The sequence below is a fragment of the Apium graveolens genome, chromosome 6, assembly GCF_009905375.1.
Source record: "Apium graveolens cultivar Ventura chromosome 6, ASM990537v1, whole genome shotgun sequence".
Classification (NCBI taxonomy): Eukaryota; Viridiplantae; Streptophyta; class Magnoliopsida; order Apiales; family Apiaceae; genus Apium; species Apium graveolens.
The window spans coordinates 59,490,098-59,498,176 of record NC_133652.1 but is presented as its reverse complement, the minus strand read 5'-3'; the positions used below and the strand labels follow the sequence as shown (position 1 = coordinate 59,498,176).

Genomic DNA, 8,079 nt, shown 5'->3' with positions numbered 1-8,079 from the left:
TATATGGCAAAAATTATGCAACTATATGAACTAACTATCATGAATATGCAGCTATATGACACACACAAAATATTCCTTAACTACCACCCCTAAACTTAAAATCTTCACTGTCCCCAGTGAAGGTAGTAGAAAGGAACACAGGGTATACCTACTCGGAGTCATCATCATCATCACCCTGAGTGGGTGGAGTATCAGGCGGCGAGTATGCAGAGTCCTCACCAAAAACTGGCCACTGGATATCAGCTCCAAGGCCTCGAAAAGCAGTCCCTAACGCAAGGGTGAGCTCCTGAGCAAACCTGCTCTGCGTCTCATACATGGCATCCATCCGCCGTGAAAGCCTCCTATACTGGGCATCACCCATCCCAGCACCCTCCTGAGCTCTCGAAGAACCAGCCTCACCACGCCCTGGCCTAGCCATAGTAGCACCTCGTGCTGGACGTCCTCCTGGAAGACGATAACCCAGCCCATGCTCCTCAGGCTCACCACCGGTCCACTCCTGCATCCCATTCAGAGTGCCAGAATCTATCGGAGCTGCTGGCAACTGCAACTGCTCATGAGCCGGCCAGTTCACTCCTACTGCTCGGCATAGCTTCGTAACCGTGGATGCATAAGGGATGTTCATATGCTTTGCTCCCCTCAAAAACTTCAGAATTCCTTGGTAGATAAACTCACCAAGGTCCACATAGTATTCCTCATTCAGAATTCCCCACAACAACTGTGCTCTCTCAACTGTGACCTCGTGTGCATATGAAGAAGGCAAAATATTAGCACATATAAATGCATTCCATGCACGGGCATACCTGTTCATGGCGATCGCCGGAAAGTGACGATACTCATTATTGGCTGGACTGCGGTTCCAAACTGTGCCCGGTCGACAGAGAGTCGCACAAATCAAATCCAAGTCAAAATCCTCAGCAGTCTTTTCATTCCAGTTCTCCTCCTCGGGCTTCCTCTCTCGCTGTCCAATCACACGGTGAATCGCCGCAGGATGATAATCAACCGTCAGCCCACGAACTACAGAAAACCCATTCTTTTCAGCCTTTGCGTTCGCGTAGAACTCGCGAACAACACTCATCGGTACTGCTTCGGGTGACTCACAAAAAGCTAACCACCCCTTCTCTGCAATCATGGACAACAACTCACCATCCCTCCCTGATGGTAAAAACCCCCTCTCCTTCAGAATCGGCTTCCCCAACAGCCTAGTGTACTCCTCCGCAGCTCTGTCAGTTAACCGAGGCCTTGCAGCAGTACCCCTTGATGAATCAGCAGTAGGAACTGTGCTGCTGCTGTCAATAGTGCGTGCTCTCTTGGGTGACATTGATTTGTGAATACAAGTGTGTAAGAACTGATTTTTGATGTTTATGAGAGGGTTTAAGTGTAGGAAGTTTGTGGGGGATATGTGGGATAGGTGTATGTATATATAGGGTATGGAGTAGGTTGAATTAGATTAGGAGTGGGGTTGAGGGATAAAATCATGGGGTAATGGGAAAAGAATTCGTGGGTTATGGGCTGTGATGGGTTTTTGTGTTTTTTTTTTTTTTTTTTTCTGAACTGTAAAAAATTTTCTGGAACTCGACCCCTGCGCGGCCGCTCAGCATTTCTGCGTGGGCGCGCAGCAAGCTGCGCGGCCGCTCAGCATAGCTGCGCGGGCGCGCAGAGGGTCTCTGGAAAATTTTTTTTCAGCCCCTTTTTTTCTGATTTTTTTGTGTTTTTGGATAGGTTATTAACTTCTAAGGGTTCCTGTAACAACAATTCATGGGTTGCCTCCCACGCAGCGCTTCTTTTTCGTCATTAGCTTGACGTTCCGTACCTTTCTCAAGTAGTCAACAAAATGGCACTAACCACCTCTCGGTTTGCCATGTCCCCATAGTAGTGCTTCAACCGCTGACCGTTAACCTTGAATGCTTGGTCCGAATCCTTCTCAAAAATTTCCACCGCTCCATGTGGAAACACAGTTTTGACAATAAAAGGTCCAGACCACCTTGATTTCAACTTCCCAGGAAAAAGTCGGAGCCGAGAGTTGAATAACAGAACTTGTTGCCCTGGCACAAATAACTTAGGATGTAGCTTCCTATCGTGCCACCTCTTCACCTTTTCCTTATACATTTTGTTATTCTCGTACGCTTGAAGTCGAAATTCATCAAGTTCATTAAGCTGAAGCATTCTTTTCTTACCAGCTGCATCTAAATCCAGGTTCAATTTCTTCAATGCCCAGTAGGCCTTATGCTCAAGCTCCACCGGTAGATGACATCCCTTACCGTACACCAACTGAAACGGTGACATCCCAAGTGGAGTTTTGAATGCTGTTCTGTAAGCCCAAACAGCTTCATCGAGCTTTAAAGACCAATCCTTCCTTGACGGACAAACAACCTTCTCTAGAATACGCTTTATCTCTCTGTTAGACACTTCCGCTTGACCATTTGTTTGCGGATGATAAGCAGTAGCTACTCGATGATTCACATTATAACGCTGCATCATAGAAGTGAACTTACGGTTGCAAAAATGCGATCCTTCATCACTTATGATTACCCGAGGCGTTCCAAACCTTGTGAAAATTTGCTTATGAAGAAAATTTAGCACTGCCTTTGCATCATTTGTCGGTAAAGCTTTAACTTCGACCCATTTTGAGACATAATCGACTGCCATCAAGATGTACTGATTATTGCAAGACGAGATAAAAGGCCCCATGAAATCGATTCCCCACACATCAAAGACCTCGACTTCAAGCATCACATTTAATGGCATCTCATCCTTCCTTGACAAATTTCCCACTCTTTGGCAACGATCACACCTTAAAACAAACTGATGAGCATCCTTGAACAAAGTAGGCCAGAAAAACCTGCTTGCAGAATACGAGCTGCCGTCTTCTCACCTCCATAGTGTCCACCATAAACCGTGGAATGGCAGTCTCGTAATATCCCCTCCGTCTCACAGAACGGGATACATCTCCTGATGATCTGATCAGCTCCCTGTCTAAACAAATATGGTTCATCCCACATATACCACTTCACCTCATGCAGAAACTTCTTCTTCTGAGCGGATGTTAAATTAAGCGGCATTATATTGCTGACAAGATAGTTTACAATATCTGCAAACCATGGTTCTTCCTCCTGAATTGCAAACAACTGCTCATCCGGAAAAGATTCATTGATTAACGTCCTATCTTGTGAAGTAGAATCGGGATTCTCCAACCTAGAGAGATGGTCAGCTACCTGATTCTCAGTACCTTTTCTATCTTTGATCTCTAACTCAAATTCCTGAAGTAAAAGCACCCAACGAATGAGTCTCGGCTTCGAATCCTTCTTAGAAACCAGATAGCGAATAGCTGCATGATCAGTGAATACTGTTACTTTCGTACCAAGCAGATAAGATCAAAATTTCTCAAAGCCAAAGACTATAGCCAAAAGCTCCTTCTCAGTAGTGGTGTAGTTCAATTGGGCCCCATTTAAAGTCTTACTCGCATAGTAGACCACATGGAAGAGATTTTTCTTGCGCTGTCCCAGAACTGCACCTACCGCATAGTCACTCGCATCACACATCATCTCAAACGGTTCTGTCCAATCTGGTGCTGTAATAACTGGTGCCGTGATCAAACTCCCTTTGAGAGTCTCGAATGCTGCCAAACATTCATCATCAAATTTGAAAGGCACATCTTTCTCAAGTAAATTGCACAACGGCTTAGATATCTTTGAAAAGTCCTTGATGAATCGCCGATAAAAACCCGCATGACCGAGAAAACTACGGATTCCTTTCACCGAATTAGGTGGGGGAAGATTTTCAATGACTCCCACCTTGGCCTTGTCCACCTCCAGACCTTTGCTAGAGACCTTATGCCCAAGGATAATGCCTTCACGCACCATAAAATGACATTTCTCCCAATTAAGCACCAAATTAGTTTCCACGCATCTTTTGAGTACGGCGCGCAGATTATTCAAACATTCATCATATGAGTGTCCAAAGACGGAGAAGTCATCCATGAACACTTCGACGTTATTTCCAATCATGTCAGAGAATATAGCCATCATACATCTCTCAAAGGTGGCCGGGGCGCCACATAACCCAAACGAAACTCTTCGAAAAGCAAATGTGCCAAATGGACAAGTGAAAGTAGTCTTTTCCTGATCCTTTGGTGCAATACAAATCTGATTATACCCGGAATAACCATCCAGCAGACAAAAATACTCATGTCCCGCCAATCTGTCAAGCATTTGATCAATGAATGGGAGAGGGAAGTGATCCTTCCTTGTGGCTTTGTTCAATTTTCTATAATCCATGCATACTCTCCATCCTGTAACTGTTCGAGTAGGGATGAGCTCATTCTTTTCATTTGCGACCACAGTGATACCTCCTTTCTTAGGATCACATTGCACGGGGCTCACCCACGAGCTGTCAGAAATAGGATAAATGATGCCTGCATCTAGCCATTTCAGAATTTCTTTCTTCACCACCTCCTTCATGATCGGGTTCAGTCTTCGCTGCTGTTCCACAGTTGGCTTACTACCTTCCTCTAACAGAATTTTATGCATACAATATGAAGGACTTATCCCCTTGATGTCTGTTATGGTCCATCCTATAGCCGATTTGAATTCTCTCAAAATTCTTAAGAGCTTGTCTTCCTCACTACCTGAAAGGTCAGCTGAAATAATAACAGGTAACGTAGATGAATCACCTAAAAAAGCATACCTCAAGTGTTCAGGTAATGGTTTTAGCTCCAAGGTAGGTGCTTCCTCTATTGATGGTTTGAGCTTCCCTTCAACATTCTTAAGGTCAGAAGTACCAAGAGATTCAAATGGTATGTCGAGCTTTCGCTTCCATGGAGAAGCGTTCAGATATTGTAATTGCTCGTTGCTATCTTCATCATCGCTGTCAAAATCCCCCACTAAGGCCTTTTCCAATGCATCAGACATTAGCATGTGATCGAGTTCCGACGTAACCGCAGAATCAATCACATCCACTTTTAAGCACTCCTCATCTTCTGTAGAGAATTTCATTGCCTTGAATACGTTGAAGGTCACATCCTGATCTTGGACCCGCATAGTAAGTTCCCCTTTTTGCACATCTATCAAAGTACGGCCAGTAGCCAAGAAAGGCCTCCCCAAGATTATGGGAATCTTCTTATCTTCCTCAAAATCCAGAATAACAAAATCTGCAGGAAAGAAGAGCTTATCCACCTTGACGAGCACATCCTCAACTATGCCCCTTGGGTAAGTAATGGAACGGTCCGCCAATTGTAGCGACATGTATGTGGGTTTTGGATCAGGCAGATCCAGCTTTTTAAAGATCGACAACGGCATCAGATTAATGCTTGCTCCCAAATCACAAGGGCACTTGTCAAAAGTTAGATTGCCAATGGTGCAAGGAATGGTGAAGCTTCCTGGATCTTTCAGTTTTGGTGGTAACTTTTGTTGCAGAACCGCGCTGCATTCTTCCGTGAGAGCAACGGCTTCAAGGTCATCCAGTTTCACCTTCCTTGAAAGAATAGTCTTCATAAACTTCACATAACTAGGCATTTGTTCCAGAGCCTCAGCAAAAGGTATATTGATGTGAAGTTTCTTGAACACCTCCAGAAACTTCCCGAACTGTCTATCCAGCTTTTGTTGCTGCAATCTCTTAGGAAAAGGTGGTGGAGGATAGAGCTGTTTCTCCCCTGTATTAGCCTCAGGCAGAGTGTGTTCAACAGTAGTCTTCTTTGGTTCCGCCACTTTCTCCTTTTGCTTAGATTCTTCATCTCTAACTTCAGCTTCGACTTCTTTTGCCTTTTCAGCATCAGCTACTTTTCCAGACCTTAAGGTAATAGCCTTGACTTGCTCTTTAGCTTCCTTCCTGCCTGGTACTTCCGTGTCACTGGGAAGAATGCCAGGTTGACGATTGAGCACTGCATTGGCTAATTGACCGATTTGATTTTCCAAGGTCTTGATAGAAACCGCCTGACTCTTGCACAACAGCTTAAGTTCCTCAAAATCAGCACTAGTAGCTGCAGCTGCACTTCCCTGTTGAGGATATGATTATCTTGTAGCATACTGCTGTGGTTGCTGGAATCCAGGTGGGTTAAACTATTTACTCACTCCTTGCTGATATGGTGGCTGAATAGCATTCTGATTATTTCCCCAACTGAAATTTGGATGATTTCTGTTGTTAGGATGATAGGTCGCTGGCACAGGCTGCTGTTGTCGCTGATAATTATTCACATACTGAACAGATTCGTTGACAAGAGAACACTGATCCGTAGCATGAGAACCTGCACAAAGCTCACAAACCATAGCTATTTGATTAACTTCATACGTAGCCAAAGAATCAACCTTCATTGATAGCGCTTGGAGCTGGGCTGCAATAGCGGTGGCTGCATCAACTTCCAGAATACCTGCTACCTTGCCTGACGTCATCCTCTGAGTTGGGTTTTGATGCTCATTTGCAGCCATCGTCTCGATAAGATTGTACGCCTCAGTATAGCTTTTGGCCCATAAGGCGCCTCCAGCTGCTGCATCGAGCATGGGCCGAGATTGGGCCCCCAAACCATTATAAAAACCAGTGATTACCATCCAATCCGGCATTCCATGATGTGGACATTTTCTCAACATTTCCTTGTAGCGTTCCCAAGCCTCGCACATAGATTCTGTAGGTTGCTGCGCAAACTGAGTAAGAGCACTCCTCATAGCAGCAGTCTTTGCCATTGGATAAAACTTCACCAGAAACTTTTGCGCAAGATCTTGCCACGTAGTGATGGACCCGGCTGGTTCAGAATGTAACCAGTCTTTAGCCTTATCCCTCAGTGAGAATGGGAAAAGCCTCAACTTGATAGCCTCATCAGTCACGCCATTATACTTAAAAGTGCTGCAGATCTCGACAAAATTCCTTATGTGCATGTTGGGGTCTTCAGTTGCCGCTCCTCCAAAAGAAACAGAATTCCGCACCATCTGAATAGTGCCCGGCTTGATTTCAAAGGTGTTAGCTCGAATAGCCGGATGAAGGATGCTTGATTGAATGTCATCAATTTTAGGCCGAGAAAAATCCATAAGAGCTGGATCAGCTTGAACAATACGATCTCCCATGTTTACTGGTTCTTTCTGCTCAGTTCCTGAATCCGAATCCTCAAAATCTAACTTCTCCGGAGTATCAAGAACTTCGTCTTTCTCCTCAGCTGTATCTAAGGTCCTTTTGCGAGCACGAGAACGAGTTTGCATAAACGCTTGCTAAAGTACCTGAAACACAACCGAAAAGAGTAATTAACTACTACGTCCTAATCACTGAGTCCTAATGACCAATTATGGTAAGTACATAAACTAAACAAATACGCCGAATCCCCGGCAGCGGGACCAAAAACTTGTTAGGGCGAAAACATGCACTAATATTCACGCAAGTATACGCGTTCGCAAGTAATATAGAATACTTTCTAGTTCGTTCCCTCAGAGACTCAGACTAAGTTTTGTCTAATTAAACTCACTCACCAATGTATGATTACTTCTCAATGTTAAGATAATAACACTTAAAATTGTTGATTAAATATTAACTATAATTAACTACTTAATTAACCACTTAACTAACACTTCAATTTATCAATAATAAAACACTCATGAGATCACAACTTCATTATTACTTCCTTCTATAGCCATTGTTATTACCTTTAGCATGTGACAGTGATGATATTAATCGAATAACACGAAACTGATAAAAGCCAACTTTCATTGTACTAATACCATTCTACCAAACATCCACAATTAAGATAGAAGTTGAATAGTCATCAATTATGTTGAGTCCATATATGTCTACAGAAATTGACGACACAATGATTTAAGCACAAGTTATTCCTTTTGATTATATAGGGCAAACAAAACTGTTAGAGTTACCCACTAATCATGCACAACGTACACGAACCTATGCTAGCATGGCAAGTTCTAAATCTCAAGATCCACCGTCGCTTCACAAGAGATTAACACCCTATCTTATATGTTCACGACGCACATAAGACGAATACGCACAACCAATACTAGATATCATGCAATCATCACACACTAAAGTATTAAACAATTAACTAAAGAATTCCATAATAAATCCGTTGCAACCCCATGATCACGATTAGCC

The 8,079-nt window shown here is 43.6% G+C and overlaps 1 non-coding gene across 1 annotated transcript; it reads left to right on the top strand.

Annotated features, from left to right (window-relative positions):
• The first annotated feature begins 6,549 nt into the window (after positions 1 to 6,549).
• LOC141669410 (small nucleolar RNA R71) lies at positions 6,550 to 6,656 on the top strand. Its single transcript, XR_012553696.1, has one exon. It is a non-coding gene; the product is annotated as a small nucleolar RNA R71 (small nucleolar RNA).
• Positions 6,657 to 8,079: the final 1,423 nt, after the last annotated feature.